Source organism: Lycium ferocissimum, chromosome 9 (assembly GCF_029784015.1).
Source record: "Lycium ferocissimum isolate CSIRO_LF1 chromosome 9, AGI_CSIRO_Lferr_CH_V1, whole genome shotgun sequence".
Taxonomy (NCBI): Eukaryota; Viridiplantae; Streptophyta; class Magnoliopsida; order Solanales; family Solanaceae; genus Lycium; species Lycium ferocissimum.
Genome location: NC_081350.1, coordinates 68,457,682 through 68,475,260, shown reverse-complemented (window position 1 = coordinate 68,475,260; position 17,579 = coordinate 68,457,682). Strand labels below are relative to the sequence as shown.

At 41.3% G+C, this 17,579-nt stretch overlaps 1 pseudogene; it reads right to left on the bottom strand.

Moving 5' to 3' along the window:
- Positions 1-349: 349 nt before the first annotated feature.
- On the bottom strand, positions 350-6,711 carry LOC132032190 (uncharacterized; annotated as a pseudogene).
- Positions 6,712-17,579: the final 10,868 nt, after the last annotated feature.

Below are 17,579 nucleotides of genomic sequence, written 5' to 3'. Positions count from 1 at the left end.
CCGTAGTGGTCTCAAACTTGAACTATAACTGCTTAGGGAAAATAAAGAGTTACTACTAACTCATAATAATCAAGGTGTTGACATTTGCTTTAACAGCCAGAACATTACGGACTTGTGTTTTCCCAGTTTAGTGAGTGTTTTTAACAACGAACCCAATTCTCATAGGAAGCGACCTACCTACACAGTCAGATAGCTGAAATTCTTTCAAGGATGCTCTTGTAACTTTAACACCCCACTCATACGAGCTATATATTTTCAATAAGAGATCATACACTCAACTTCGATAGATCATTACAGGAAAAATGCACTCACACCATAGGGAGAGAATAAAATAATATAATGGTGCATTTCACAACAAGTCATCATATGATGCGTTTTTCCTATTGAACCTGGTTATAGGATCTCTAGTCCTCAGGTTGTGTTTCCTCATATGTGACTCAGAAATTGTTTTGGTCTTCAATCCCATCTCCTTCGATGTGCTCCAGACCCTTTCTCTTGCAAAGACTGTCTATAAATTTGCAAGATTATCACATGATTTAACACAATCAGTATTTATGGTATACCATTTTTTGCAAATGATCCCACAATATAGTATTTTTACCTTTTGCCCTGGATTTACCGTCAAAATAACGGTTTTGTACTCTACCAATAATATTGTTGCTAGCACAATAACTAGCACAATAAATTGAAATAGAAGGCATTGGTTTTCAAAATAAGATATTTGAAATAATAAATTTCTCCACCAATTCAATTCTTCACTAGCTGAAGTTGAAGCTATAAACTCAGCCTCCATGGTAGAGTTACAATTATAATTTTTATATCCAACAAACATCACCAAATATTCTTATCTACATCAAAATACCCTTTGAGTACAACATGATGTGTTTTATATAACAAGCCATGAATTTTCTTACCAAGTAAATATACCTGGTTTGCTTGTACCTACTAAGTACTTCTAATGCATACGCAATATCATACCAAGGGCAGTCAGTCACATATCTCTTATTTACGCTAGCATACTCCTTCTTGATTTATCACAACTTTTCACTTTGAATTGGAGATAAATAAACACTTAATCAAAAGGAATTGCAACACATGTAGAATCACAAAATTGTACTTAGCAATTTTCTCAACATAATGTGATAGGTTACGAAAAATTTATCACATATTTTTTATATTTTCCATTACAAGAATGAAATTTGCCTCACTCAAATTTTTCACGTCAAAATGGCTGCTACACGTATTTTTAGTTTAATATAACAACCAATGTTAGAGCCAAAGATCAACAAATGATCAACCATTGAAGCAACAATAACATGTGAATTTAGCAAGATTAATACATGCACTTGCCACACTTGTTAAAGCATTCTCAATGATGCGGTTTTTTCATAATGAATATTTTTCTCATCCCATTAACCCCCACTATTTCTAGAATTTGAATACCAATTGTCATGACCCAAAGCACGAGCATGATGGCACTCACTCTAACCCCTCTGGTGGGTGAACCATCTCCTTAATCGACACTTACCAATTAAAGAAATAGGTAGGAAATAATAAACACCAGCATTAATAAGTCTTTAACCATACATAAATCATAAAGTGCGGAATACGAAATCAATACATCTCCCCAAGGACGTGAAGTCACCAGTACAAGAACAACTAACCAAATCAAGTTTAGGAACACAACAATAGTCTGAACATAAGGAAATACTATCTAAGGATAGAATAATAGACAATGATAAAAGATAAGATCCAGGGTTGCAGGCAGGTGACTCACCCTCAGATCTCAAACTGGAAACCTCGGGGCTAAACTCGGGGTCTTGATGATGATCCTATTTCAAACTCTGCACTCAGAAAAAGTGCAGCAAGAGTTGTATTAGTACAACATTAGTCTTTGGTAAACATCATAGGCCGATTAATATTAGAGCATGTAAAACACAGAAATCAACAAGTAGAACAGATAGGACAGTCAACAATAATCACCAGGCACAACATATCCCAAATAGTCACCAGTCATAGCCTAGGCTTAAGCTTCTAACCCACAGTCTGCTAAGTCTCTAAGAAATCCATCAGCCATAGACAACATCACAAGTACAACACCAACCAAAATCCGATTCGATAGTATGTGATGCGATAATAAGAAATGAAATGCAAATGAGATGCAATTCCAAGCAATGCAATGATCAATATTTCGAACATGTACACACATACTATAAGAATTTGTCGCTTCAATAGTCATGACCCATGGGGTACCCACGGCGTCCATGTACTAGCCACTCTGAAAAAGACCTCAGATCATGACTCTGCCACTATACGTTCGGTATAGACCTCAGATCGATTGCAATAATAATGTTACTTTCCCCTTTCTCTTTCTTTCCATTTCAAATCCATTTCCATAACACTTTCACCATGCATGAATACAAGAAATGAGGAATCACATGTAATCAATGCTAGTTAATATGATAGGGAATTCACAAACATCATAATGACAATTCAATCCTTGCCCGAATTATCAAGACTATCATGGAAACATAACAAGTACTCAGTTCCAATCTCAACAAGTAGGACTAGCATAGTCCGCAAAATCACAACCACATTATCAAGTACTACACATGTCAATAATTGCATAAAGTATAGCGAAAAGTCCAAATAATCAGAAATCATACCAAGCCAGTGGATTTAACACAACAACATGCCCGAAAGCCTATCACGATTTCCCCGTTGATAACTATGTAACACATGCAATTCACTAATCAAAGTCTAAGAAAGGTAAGCCATAACCTACCTCAAAGCCGAACACTGGCCTCAAACTCCTCAAACCTGGGCCTTTCCCTTCCGGATTGTGTCACGCCCCGAACCATGGCCTGGGCGTAACACGGCACTCGGTGCCTTACTGCATGTGACCGAGCGAACCACATGGCTTGCTGAATCATCATGAGGCATACATGAGCGGAAATATAGCATGAACGTGATGAGCTTTCATAAACATGAGATGTCATAATAATTTAATGAAAATACTTGTTTAAATCACAAATGCGGAAATAACATAAGTTGAGCCAAAGATGACTAAACACCTTGCATGTCTAACATAACTAAGCTGACTAGTCTATGAAACCTCTAATCGTGAATCCTGACTGGAAAACATACTTGCTGGGACAAGGCCCCCAGCATACCTTTAGATGTAAAACTAATTAAAGAATGACAATGTCTAAACCCCGAATGAGATGGGGCTCACCAATAAGCTGGTACGTGCAGATCCTACTGAGCAGAGGCGTCGTCCTGTAAATCCGTACCTGCATCGTGAAATGCGAGCCCCCGGACAATAAAGGGACGTCGACCACATTGAATGTACTAGTATGTAAAGCAATCGAAAGAAATAACATGAGACATGGAATAACATGATAAGAGCGAGCGAAAACCGGACATGAACATGAGCATGAGCATGAGTATATATATATATATATATATATATATATATATATATATATATATATATATATATATATATATATAACATAAGTAAAACTTGATAAGTAGGGAGAGCATTTCATAAATCGACCATGTGATATCACCACGTGGGTACGTGGAGTCTGGTACCTCGCCGGACCAGCAGAGCCCCTATACCTTGCCAGGGTATAAAGTGGTAACGTGCACCGATGGATCCATTCGGTGTAAAATTAAGGTATCGTCCTAGTGGGCGGAGCGATCCTTGTCCTACGATGGCTACGTAGTTTCAGGCTATCTGAGCCTTCTCGGTAATTCGTGTAACTCCCAAAAACATGAACATAATATAGTTGGCTAAGAAGCCCATGATTTTCGTGAATTAACTTGTACTTGTCTTGTAATCATGATTTCACGAAATAACTTGTAAACATGGTTTCATGAAATAACTTGTAAACATGGTTTCATGAAATAACTTGTATTTAGCATGTATGTATCTTGAGTCATGGCACGAACATAGTTATAAAATACAATTGCATGAAAACTTGTAGACATGTAGGATATTCATAAAATAAGCATTTTTATTTAAAAACATGCATGCAAGAACCCATGGAATACAAGATGTGGGTTTTCATGGATTACGGACGGATTCTCAATAATCATAAAGAAATATTAAGAACTCAATGATGGAATTATAACAATTCATACATAATATAATCATGGACATGGACCTAGGGTTATCATGAGCATGGTATAGAAACCCTAATTTTAGTAGAGAATCATAATTTATGGATTATGAGGCGTGGGGAAGAAACAATGATGTTCCCACACGTAGATAGTAACTCTACATACCTTAGTCGCTCCAAAATTTGAATTAAAGACTTAAGCTTTGAAGAGGATTTCCAAAATCTTGAATTCTTGAACCTTGAGATGGTTTTCTTGAAAACCTTAGTTTTAGGAATGATGATTTCTTGTTTAGATTACAAGGATATGTATTAGAATTGACTTGGAATAATTAGAGTAGGCTTACCTTGGCGTTCTTGAGGTTTGGGACTTGTTCTCTATGGATTTAGGGTGATTTTTCGTGAATGGGATGTTAGGGAAATAAACCCCAAGCTTAAATATAACTTAAAACGCGAAATCCCGAATTTTGACCCGAAACCCGACCTTTTGCGCGATGGGTCCGTGACGCACGGGCATCGCGCGACATTCTGTAGGTAAATACTCAAATTGCACGATCGGCCAGGGATGCGGAGCCATCACACGCGCCCGCACGAGCCCACACGCGCGACACGTATCGGTTCTGCATAGTGTTTGGTAAAATAGACATAACTTCTTGTACATACCTCTGTTCAAGGCCCATAATATACCGTTGGAAAGATATTTCAAAGGGCTACAACTTTCATGTTTTAAGTTTCCTCAAATTCCCAACGGATGTTCACGAAATTCAACTGGAAGGCAGACGTATCAAAACTTAGCCGATTCTATAGACTTTTAAACGCCTTACTATTAGCCATATTGAGACGATCATATCTCCTTGTTCCGATCTCTGATTGGCCTGGTCCTTATATCGTTAGAAAGCTATTTTTATGTACTACAACTTTCATTAGGGTACTTTCCCAAATTCCCGACTAATCAAAGAGTTATCCGCCAAAATAGGCACTATCAACCATTTTCGCAAAACGTTCAAACCTTCAATTTTTCCGCTAAAACTCTAATGATATGAGTCTAACCTTAGTTCTAAGATATGGGGTGTAACATTATCTCCCCCTTGGGATCATTCGTCTTCGAATGATGGTCTTGGTTATAATCGCGGCTAATTCTGAGACTTTATGGGAGTTTGGCTGCGTTTATTTTGTAACTAAGATACCTAAAACTAAGCCCGAGCCACGTGATCAGCGACCGACCGAATGAATACATGATTCGAACTCGAATGTCTCTTGAACTGTTCGAATACGAAAACATGGAGATTATACTATAAGGATCTAAATGAAAAGGTTAGTTACCTTCAACAATTTCTGCTTGCTCTTCAAAGAGATGGGGATATCTGGACTTCATGTCCTCTTCGGCCTCCCACGTAGCCTCTTCAACTTTCTGATTTCTCCATAGTACTTTCATTGAAGCAATCTCTTTAGTTCTCAACTTGCGGATTTGACGATCAAGAATAGCCACTGGGATCTCTTCATAAGACAGGCTATCTTTAACCCCTATGATTTTTGTAGGAACAACTAGAGACGGGTCTCCCATGAACCTTTGCAGGATTCTATATGGCCCAATATAGCGGGGACTAAGCTTCCCCTTCTTCCCAAATCTCATAACGCCTTTCATAGGCGAAACTTTCAGAAACACCCAATCACCAACTTGGAACTCCAAGTCTCTACGCCGCATGTCCGAATAGGACTTTTGGCGACTCTGGGCCGTCTTTAAACGCTCTTGAATTAACTTGACTTTCTGCATAGCCGATAGACCAAGTACGGCCCTAACAACTGCGCTTCACCAACCTCAAACCAACCAATTGGCGACCTACATCTCCGCCCATACAAGGCCTCAAACGGTGCCATCTGGATACTAGAGTGGTAACTGTTATTATAAGAAAACTCAATGAAAGGCAAATGGTCATCCCAATTACCTTTGAAATCCAAGACACATGCTCTCAGCATATCCTCCAGGGTCTGAATAGTACGCTGCTGGCTATACGTACGCGGATGAAAAGCGTGGCCGAGGTTCACCTTGGTACCCAATCCTTTTTGAAAGGATCTCCAGAAGTTCGCCGTGAACTGAGCACCACGATTTGAAATAATGGACACTGGGGTCCCATGCAATCTGACAATTTCATTGACATACAGCTTGGCATAATCTTCTGCTGAATCTGTGGTCTTGCGGTAAAAGTGCGCCGACTTAGTAAGCTTTGTCAACGATCACCCAAATAGAGTCATGTCTCTAGCCCGAACGAGGTAGATTCGATACAAAGTCCATATTGATCATTTCCTATTTCCGCACAGAATATCAATATTCGAGCTAAGCTACCGGGCCTGCGGTGTTCGGCTTTCACTTGCTGACAATTCGGACACTTGGCTACAAAATCTGCTACATTCTTCTTCATATCATTCCACCAATAAATCTCCTTCAGATCATGATACACTTAGTGGAACCTGGGTGAATGGAATACCTGGAGTTGTGAGCTTCTGACATGATTCGCTCTCTGAGTCCATCTACATCTGGAACACATAATCTGCCTCGGTACCTCAAGGTACCATCATCTTCCCCTTGTTCAAAAGCTGTCGTCTTATGCTTGTGAATCCCCTCTCTTAGCTGCAACAAGTAGGGGTCACTAAACTGTTTCTCCTTGACTTTAACGACTAAAGAGGAAAGGGCTCTATTCTGAACAACCACACCACCATCCTCGGAGTCCAAAAGTCGAACTCCAAGATTGGCCAAACGGTGAACTTCCTGGGTCCGTGATGCACGGGCATCACGCGACATTTTGTAGGTAAATACTCAGATTGCACGATCGGCCCGCGATGCGGAGCCATCGCACGCGCCCGCACGCGCCCACACGCGCGACACGTATCGGTTCTGCACAGTATTCGGTAAAATAGGCATAACTTCTTTTACATACCTCTGTTCAAGGCCCATAATATACCGTTGGAAAGCTATTTCAAAGGGCTACAACTTTCATGTTTTAAGGTTCCTCAAATTCCCAACAGATTTTCACGAAATTCAACTGGAAGGCAGACGTATCAAAACTTAGCCGTTTCTATAGACTTTTAAACGCCTTACTATTGGCCATATTGAGACGATCATATCTCCTTGATCCGATCTCTGATTGGCCTGGTCCTTATATCGTTAGAAAGCTATTTTTACGTACTACAAATTTCATTGAGGGTACTTTCCCAAATTCCCAACTAATCAAAGAGTTATCACTGCCCGAAGTAGACCTATCAACCACGTTCGCAAAACGTTCAAACCTTCAATTTTTCCGCTAAAACTCTAATGATATGAGTCTAACCTTAGTTCTAAGATACGGGGTGTAACAGATTGCCTCCGAACGCTCAAAGTCTAATAAATAATTTATCTACATTAGATTACATATCTAAAGATACACATATTGCTATGCTTTCAGAAAACCCCCCAAAATAACCCTAAGAAGTGACTCCAGGCCCACAAGGGTAGAATGGGAAACTACACATTGGAAAAGGTCAATCCTAAGCTCAAGAAGTCCAAATACTAATCATCAATACCAACTAATCCCCAATTAGCATTAATTTCATTATTAATAGAAAACCCCCAAACTTAGAGAAAACCCACAATTTTCCATAATCCAAACCCTAGAATTTAAGGAGATATTCAACTTAGCAATTAAATTTCCCAATGATGAGAAGCTTAGAAAAGAATAAACCTTAAGGAGATATTCAACTTAGCAATTAAATTTCCCAATGATGAGAAGCTTAGAAAAGAATAAACCTTCCCACAAAACTCATGGAAATAGACAAGAATCACAAAAAAACAATTTAGGGTTTCTAACCCATATTCCCCAACTTACAAGATGAAAACTAGCATGTATTCCAATCCTAATTCATAAATAAATCACAAGGGAGTGCAAAGGAACTTACCCCAAGCTGTAATCACCCAAAAGCTTTCCAATTTCGCCCACAACACTCTTTAAGTTAAGACTTTGGTGAATGGAAAGAATGATTCGAAGTTGGGAAATAAAAGGGGATTTTTGTTCAGCGATGTCTGCAGATGCGGACTCGCCTTCGCGAAGAGGCTCTCGCATCCGCGGAGTCACTTTACACCTCATCTCTTCGCGTTTTCTAGCCAAGTCTCGCATGTGACCTGCAGATGCGAACACATACCCACAGAATTGGGACACCGTAAAACCAGCAAAAATCTGGTTTTCACCAAGTCCAACCCAAAACCCGACACTCATCCGAGACCCTTCGGATACAAACCAGATATACATATCAACATAAAAACACGCTATGAATTCACCCGTGCCCTCAAAATTTCCAACGGAGCTCATTTTGACCTGGTCAACCCCCAAAACCCCCAGAGTCAAGTTTCCAACCAAGTGACTGAAACACTCTTGAGTGCCTTGAGAACCGAACCAACCACCCTACCAAGTTATAAACGACTCTCCGAACCTCATGGAATTGATAGAATTCCCAGAAAGGTATTTTTACCCAAAAGCCAACTATTGGTCAACGATTTTTAACTTTAAGCCTTTAATTTCCTCAAAACCAATTCGGATCGCCTACGGAACCGCTCTACCCATCCCCATGAGACAAATATGCTCTAACGGAGCTAGGGGAAGGGTCAACAGGGGTAAAAAGGTCAAAAAGCCTGAACGACCAAATGGGTCGTTAGATCAGATACCAATTTAAATAACCGTTCGTTCTCGAACGAAAAATAAATAAAACGAAGGGAAGGTACCTGACTTGGTAAAGAGCTGGGGATATCTACTACGCATATCAGCCTTGGTCTCCCACATAGCTTTCTCAACTAGACGGTGCTTCCATTGAACCTTTACCGAAGCTATCTCCTTTGACCTCAACTTTCGAACCTCCCTATCCAAGATGGCTACCGGCTCCTCCTCAAAAGACAAATTCTGATCGAATAGGAAAGAGTCCCACTAGATGATATAAGACCCGTCTGAATGGTATTTCTTCAGCATGGACACATGAAACACGAGTGAACACTCGACAAATCCGGAGTTAATGCTAACTTATAAACTACCTCCTCAACACGCCGAAGGATCTTAACTGGGCCAATGAACCTCGGGCTTAGCTTTCCCTTCTTCGCGAATTTCATCACAGCCTTTATAGGTGAACCCTTCAATAGAACCTGGTTACCAACCATAAACTCCAAGTTACGAACCTTTCGATCCGCATACACCTTTTGCCTACTCTGAGCCGCTAGGAGCTTTTCTTGGATCAACTTTACCTCATCCAACAACTCTCTCAACAGATCAGTACTACAAGGTCTCACCTCAAAAGCATCAAACCAGCCAATCGGAGATCGGCATCTCGTCCCATATAAGACCTCAAAAGGAGCCATATCAATACTTGAGTGATAGCTGTTGTTGTACGCAAACTCTGCTAAAGGTAAGAACTGGTCCCATTGACCACCGAAGTCGATAACGCATGCTCGGAGAATATCGTCCAAAACCTGAATTGTCCGCTCAGACTGAACATCAATTTGCAGGTGAAAAGCGGTACTAAGATCCGACTGAGTCCCCATCTCTTTTTGCAAAGTCTTCAAGAAATTAGATGTGAACTGAGTGCCTATATAGGAGATAATAGAAATGGGCACCCCATGCAATCAAATAATCACTTTGATGTAGATCTTAGCCAACTTCTCCACATTGTAGGTGGTCTGAACCTGAATGAAGTATGCAGACTTGGTCAACCTAGCCACGATAACCCAAATAGCATCAAACTTACCCAAAGTCTTCGGTAGACCAACCACAAAGTCCATGGCTATCCTCTCCCATTTTCGCTCAGGAATGGGCATCCTCTGAATCATTACCCCCGGTCTCTGATGCTCATACTTAACCTGATGGCAATTCAAAAACTGAGAAACGAACTCAACAATATCACGCTTCATCTTGCCCTACCAATAATGTTGTCTCAAATCAGGGTACATCTTGGTAGCACCAGGGTGAATGGAATATCTAGAACTGTGAGCCTCCTCTTAAATCATCTTGATCAAACCACCAACGCGAGTAATGTAAACACGTCCCTTAATCCTCAAAACTCCCTCACTATCAAGAATTGCCTCCTTGGCCTCTCCACTCAACACTTTATCATGAATCTTGCACAATTTTCAATCCTTAAATTGTTGTGCCTTAATCTATTCCAAAAGAGATGACCTCGCCTCAACACAAGCCGAAACCTTACCTGAATCCGAAATGTTAAGCCTCACCATCCTGATTGCCAATGTCTGAACGTCCCTAGCCAATAGTCTCCCCTTACTAGCAATCGGGCCAAACTACCCATACTTACTCCCTTCCGGGTCAATTCGCCACAATATTGGCCTTGCCCGGGTGATACAGAATGGTCACGCCATAGTCCTTGAGTAACTCCATCCATCTGGAATTCAAATCTCTCTGGTTGAACACATGCTGAAGACTATGATGATCGGTGAAAACCCCACAATGAACCCCATACAAGTAGTGCCTCCAAATCTTCAAAGAAAATACCACCGCCGCCAACTCTAAGTCATGAGTGGGGTAGTCCTTTTCAAGCACCTTCAATTGCCTCGAAGCGTGAGAAATCACCTTAACCTCCTGCATCAAAACACAACCCAAACCTATACGCGAAGCATCACAATACACAGTAAAGTCCTTCCCTCGACCGGTAGAGATAAAATAGGAGTCGCAGTAAAAAAAGTCTTGTGCTTTTGGAAGCTATCCTCACACTCATCGTACCACTGAAAAAGCACATTTTTTTGAGTCAGATGGGTCAAGTGGGAAGCAATCGAAGAAAACCCTTTCACAAATCGACGATAATAACTAGCGAGACGCACAAAACTTTGGATCTCGGCCACTGAAGTGAGCCTAGCCAAATCCTGGACTGCCTCGATCTTCTTGGGATCCACCATAACCCCATCCCTAGACATGACATGCCCCAAGAATTCCACAGAATCGAGCAAAAACTCACACTTAGAAAATTTAGTATAAAGTTCCTTCTCATTTAACAATCCAAGTACAATCCTCAAATGTCTCTCATGATCTTCTTTGCTTCGCGAATACACCAAAATGTCATCAATGAAAACTATGACGAAAGAGTCCAAATATGTCTTGAAGATGCCATTCATCAGATCCATAAAAGCTGCCGGGGCATTTGCAAGCCCGAAAAACATAACTAGGAACTCATAATGGCCATAGTGAGTTTTGAAGGCTGTCTTTGGAATGTCCTCCTCTCTAATCTTCAATTGGTGATAGCTCGATCTCAAATCAATCTTGGAAAATACTAAGGCTCCCTGAAGCTGATCAAACAAATCATCGATGTAGGGAATATGATACTTGTTTCGGATGGTAACCTTGTTCAACTGACGATAATCAATGCACATCCGTATCGACCCATCCATCTTCTTTACAAAAGGCATAGGAGCATCTCAAGGGGAGACACTCGGTATAATGAAGCCCTTGCTCAAAAGATCTTGCAACTGTTCTTTCAACTCTTTCAACTCAGTCGGTGCCATTCGATATGGCGGAATAGAAAAAGGGCAAGTGCCCGGCTCTAGATCAATGTAGAAGTCGATATCAGGATCGGGTGGCATACTCGACAAGTCCGCAAGGAACACCTCCATGAACTCGCTCACTACAGGCACAGACTCAAGTGATGGAGTGTCAACACTGGTATCACGAATATAGGCCAAGTAGGCCAAACATCCTCTGTCGGCTAACTTTCTGGCTCGAAGAAATGGGATAATCTTCTTCGAGGAGGGACTAGGAGACCCTTCCACTCGAGTCTCGGAATACCTGGCATGGCAAGCGTGATTGTCTTGTGATAGTCCAAAATTGTGTGATAAGGAGACAACCAACTCATGCCCAAGATAACATCAAAATCTACCATAGAAAGTATCACTAAGTCTACCCAAGTACCATAACCCATAAACATCACTGTACAAGACCGATAAACTCAATCTACAACTACAGAATCTCTGACTGGAGTACACATATGAATAGGTATGTCAAGTAGATCACAAACCATATCTAAACCCATAGAAAAATATGTGGACACATAAGAGAAAGTGGAACCAGGGTAAAATAATATGGAAGCGGCCCGGTGAAAGACTAAAATAGTACCTATGATGATAGTATCAGAAGCCTCGACCTCTAGCCTCCCAAGGAAGGCTAATAATGAACCCATCCGCCATCATTCTGCAAACCACCACGACCACTAGGACCTGACTTAGCGCTGCCCCTATCGAGCTGATGTCCACCTCTGTCAGACTGAGATCTACCTCTGCTAGACTGGAACCACCTCTGTACAAGTGACTACCTCTCCCAAACTGAGCACCGCCTTGACCAGAAGACCTACCCCCTCTAAATCATGGCACTGAAGGCCTGGGGGTCTGATACAGAGTACTCTTCCCACTCTGTCTGAGTCGGGGATAATGGAACCTGATATGCCCCGGTTTACCACACTCATAGTAAGCTCTGTCGGATGCAGCCTGCTGAACTGAAGCTGATGAACCAAAATACCCTCCATGATCTGAGAACGGGGAATAAGAACCCTGGTTTGACTGTCCTGAAGAGTAACGGCTGGGCCCTGAAGAACACCCAATCGAAGTTCTGAATAGCTGACTGAATTGGGTGACCGGTGTAGAACTGAAAAATCTGCCCATAATGGCCTGTCCCTTTTGATGATGTACTATTGAAACTACCCCATTTGTGGGCCCTCTTATCTTCAACCTTACCATAACTCTTATGCCTCACTGACTCAACCGAAGTGACATGATCCAACATCTCCTGAAATGTAGCCCCTGTGGTGACTAACTGTAGAGCCGCCAACTTCAATGGAGTATTTAACCCTTTGACAAAACTCCTCCCTCTCTCCACCTCTATGGGAAACAACTGAAGAGCATATCTACAAAAGGAATGGAAGCCTCATTCTCAGCAACGGATGACTCTCTTTGCTCCAGGTTACTGAACTCGACACGTCTCCTGTCCCTCAAAGTACACAGGACGTACTTCTCCAGCAAGATTTGATAAAACCTGGTCTATGAAAACGGAAGCGACCCAACTGGCCAGCACTCGACATGAGACCTCCACTAAAGCTTGGCATCACCCATCAACTGGAAAGCCACATAATCTACTCCATATGTCTCAACCACTCCCATCTTGTGGAGCCTCTCATGACAATCAATAATAAACTCATAGGCGTCCTCCTGCTGAGTGTCGAAGAAATAGAGAGGCTTCATCTTTGCGAACCTCCCAAATAAGTCCCGCTCCTCGTGGGTCATCACTGGACCTGTTACGGGTTTAGGAAGGAAATTTGGTGTGGTGACCTCATCCATATGGGGAGCCACAGCCGCAGCTGGCTGTGCCTTCGGAGCACGGAACCTCTCTAGAATCTGATTAGTTATCTAACTCCCTGACCATCCGGCGTAGCTGATAGAACACCTGCCTGAGTCAACCCCTCAAAGAGGTTCATCACTTGAACCAAAGCATCAGACATAATTGGAGTGGCAATAAGATCAGGCTGAGCTAGTGCTGGTCCCAGCCCTTCTTCTTCAATCACCTCATCCTGATGTTCCACGTGTAGCTCGGAAGACACGGATCTAGCTCGGGCCTGACCAGCCACGGGTGCTTTGCCTCTAGCTGGTGCTGCCCTTCTACCTCTGCCGCGACCACAGCCTCTAGTTCGGCCCCTACCACATGCCACGGCCCTAGCGGCCGGCACTGGCACCTCATCGACTGCAGCGCTAGCACAAGTCCTTACCATCAGTGAGAGAATAGAAGGAGAAATCACATACCAATTTGAACCAACTAGATACCAATTAGAACAATGTGAGCCAACTATATACCAATTAGAACAATGTAGCACGAAATGAATGAAAGAATAGAGTTTTTCTAGTGTCGCGTAGCCGCTCGAAGATAAGTACAGACGTCTCCATACCGATCCTCAAGACTCTACTAGACATATTCTTATACTTGTGAGATCGGGGAACCTAGAGCTCTGATGCCAACTTATCACGACCCAAAGCACGGTCATGATGGCACCCACACTAACCCCTCCGGTGGGCGAACCATCCCCTTAATCAACACTTTATCAATTAAAGAAACTGGTAGGAAATAATAAACACCAGCATTAATTAGTCTTTAACCATACCTAAATCATAAAGTTCGGAACACTCAATCAATACATCTCTCCAAGGACGTGATGTCACCAGTACCAGAACAACTAACCAAAAAAAATCTAGGAACACAACAATAGTCTAAACATAAGGAAGTACTGTCTAAGGATAGAATAATAGACAGTGATAAAGACAAGATCCAGGGCTGCAGGCTAGCAGGTGGGTCACCCTCAGATCTCAAGCTGGAAACCTTGGGGCTAAACTCGAGGTCTCGATGATGATCCTGTCTCAAACTCTGCACTAAGAAAAAGTGCAGCAAGAGTAGTATCAGTACAACACTAGTACTGGTAAAAATCATAGGCGAACTAAGATTAGATAACGAATATGAAACACAAAAATCAACAAGTAGAACATATAAGACAATCAACAACAATCAACAGGCACAACATATCCCAAGTAATCACCAGTCATAGCCTAGGGTTAAGCTTCTAACCCACAAGTCTGCCAAGTCTCTAACAAATCCATTAGCCATAGACAACATCACATGTACAACACCAACCAGAATCCGTTGCGATAGTCTGTGATGCGATAATAAGAAATGCAATATAGCTGAGAAGTAATGCCATGCAGGGATCAATATCTCAAACCTATACACACATACTATAAGAGTTTGTCGCTTCAATAGTCATTACCCATGGGGGACCCGCGCCGTCCATGTACTAGCCACTCTGGAACAAACCTCGGATCGTGAATCTGCCACTACATGTCCGGTTAAGACCTCAGATCGATAACAATAATATTGTTACTTTCCTCTTTCTATTTCTTTCCATTTCAAATCCGTTTCCACAACTCTTTCATTATGTATGAATGTATGAATGCAAGAACTGAGGGATCACATGTAATCAATGCCAGTTAATATGATAGGGAATTCACTAATATCATAATGACAATTCAATCCTTTCTCGGATTATCAAGACTATTATGGAAGCATATCAAGTACTCAGTTCCAATCTCAATTAGTAGGACTAGCATAGTCCGCAAAATCACACCACATTGTCAAGTACTACACATGCCAGTAATTGCATAAAGTACGGCGGCAAGCCCAAATAATTTGAAATCATACCAAGCCAGTGGATTTAACATCACAACCATGCCCGAAGGCCTATCATGCTTTCCCCATCAATAACTACATAACACATGTGATTCCCCAATCAAAGTCTAAGAAAGGTAAGCCATAACCGACCTCAAAGCCGTACACGAGCCTCGAATTCCTCAAACCTGGGCCTTTCCCTTCCGGATTGCCTCCGAACCTCAAAGTCTAACAAATAATTGATCTATATTAGATTACGGATCTAAAGATACACATATTTGTATGCTTTTGAAAAAACCCCAAAAATAACCCTAAGAAGTTACCCCTGGCCCACAAGGGTAGAATGGGAAACTACACGTTGGAAAAGGTCAACCTTAAGCTCAAGAATTCCAAATACTAATCATCAACACCAACTAATCCCCAATTAAAATTAATTTCATTATTAATAGAAAACCCCTAAATTTAGAGAAAACTCATAATTTTCCACAGTCCAAACCCTAGAATTTAAGAAGGGATTCAACTTAGCAATTAAAATTCCCCAATGATTAGAAGCTTAGAAAATAAGAAACCTTTCCACAAAACTCATTGAAATAGACAAGAATCACAAAGAAACAATTTAGGGCTTCTACCCCATCTTCCCTAACTTACAAGATGAAAACTAGCATGTATTCCAATCCTAATTCATAAATAAATCACAAGGGAGTGCAAAGGAACATACCCCAAGCTGTAATCACCCAAAAGCTCTCCAATTTCGCCCACAACACTCTTTAAGTTAAAAAATTGGTGAATGGAAAGAATGATCTGAAGTTGAGAAATAAAAAGGGATTTATGTTCAACAATGTCCGCATCCGCGGACACCTTGTCAGCAGATGCGGACTCGCCTCTGTGAAGAGGCACTCGCATCCGCGGAGTCACTTAACACCTCATCTCTTTATGTCTACGGTCCAAGTCTCGCATGGGTGGATCCGCAGATGCGAACACATACCCGAATAAGCGGGACACCCGAAACCAGCAAAAATTTGGTTTTTCACCAAGTCCAATCCAAAACCAGACACTCATCCGAGACCCCTTGGATACAAACCATATATTCATATCAACATAAAAACACGTTACGAATTCTCCCGTGCCCTCAGAATTCTCAATGGAGGTCATTTTGACCCGGTCAAGCCCCAAAACCCCTAAAGTCAAGTTTTCAACTAAGTGACCAGAACGCTCCCGATGCCTGGAGAACCGAACCAACCACCCTACCAAGTTATAAAAGACTCTTCGAACCTCATGGAATCGACGAAATTTCCAAAAAGATTCTTTTACCCAAAAGTTAACTATTGGTCAACGATTTTTCACTTTAAGCCTCTAATTTCCTCAAAACCAATCCGGATCACCTAGGGAACCACGCTACCCATCCCCACATGTCAAACATACTCTAACGGAGATTTAAGCCCACTGCGGGATAATCTTCACCGATCCCGGGATATCTTCACACACACACACACACACACACACACCACACACACACACACACACACACACACACACACACACACTCGGATACAATAGCCCGACAATGTCATACAACTCAACAAACTCTGGACAAGATGTTGAGTCCAAAGCTCCACCAAATGAATACCTTCCTTCAATTAAATAAAACTCTCTTTTTTTCCTCATTTTTTCAAGAACTCTCTAGTATTTTTTTACCTACCACAAAGTAAGGATGACTTTTTTTTATAGGTGAAGAAATTCATCCTTAGAATGAATTGGATGAAAAGAGGGAAGGTGGGGTAATAAATCTATTTATCTATATAAAGAAGAGACATAGGCCCGGTGATGTGGCATATCTCACAAGCCAGCATTTGTATTTATCTATTTTCTCCTTTTTTTTTTTGCCATTTTCTCCTTTAAAAAATCTATTTCTATATCTATATATCTTTATAAAGGAGAGACATAGGCCTGGTGCTGTGGCATATCTCAAAAGCTAGCATTTGTGTTTATCTATTTTCTCATTTTTTTTTGCCATTTTCTCCTTTAAAAAATTGACTTAAAAAAACTCCAGCCAAAAAAGGAAACGGTACTCTATTTTACTACCAACTCCAACAATCGTCTCCTCAATAAATTTTCTGTAATTGAAAAGAAACTTTCCTTACCAAAACCTACTGCTTCTTCTCCTCTTCTTTCCCTTTTCCATTTAATTGTTCCATCTCATTGTCTTTTTCCTGGTCGGATGTTCTAATTATGTTTGCACACT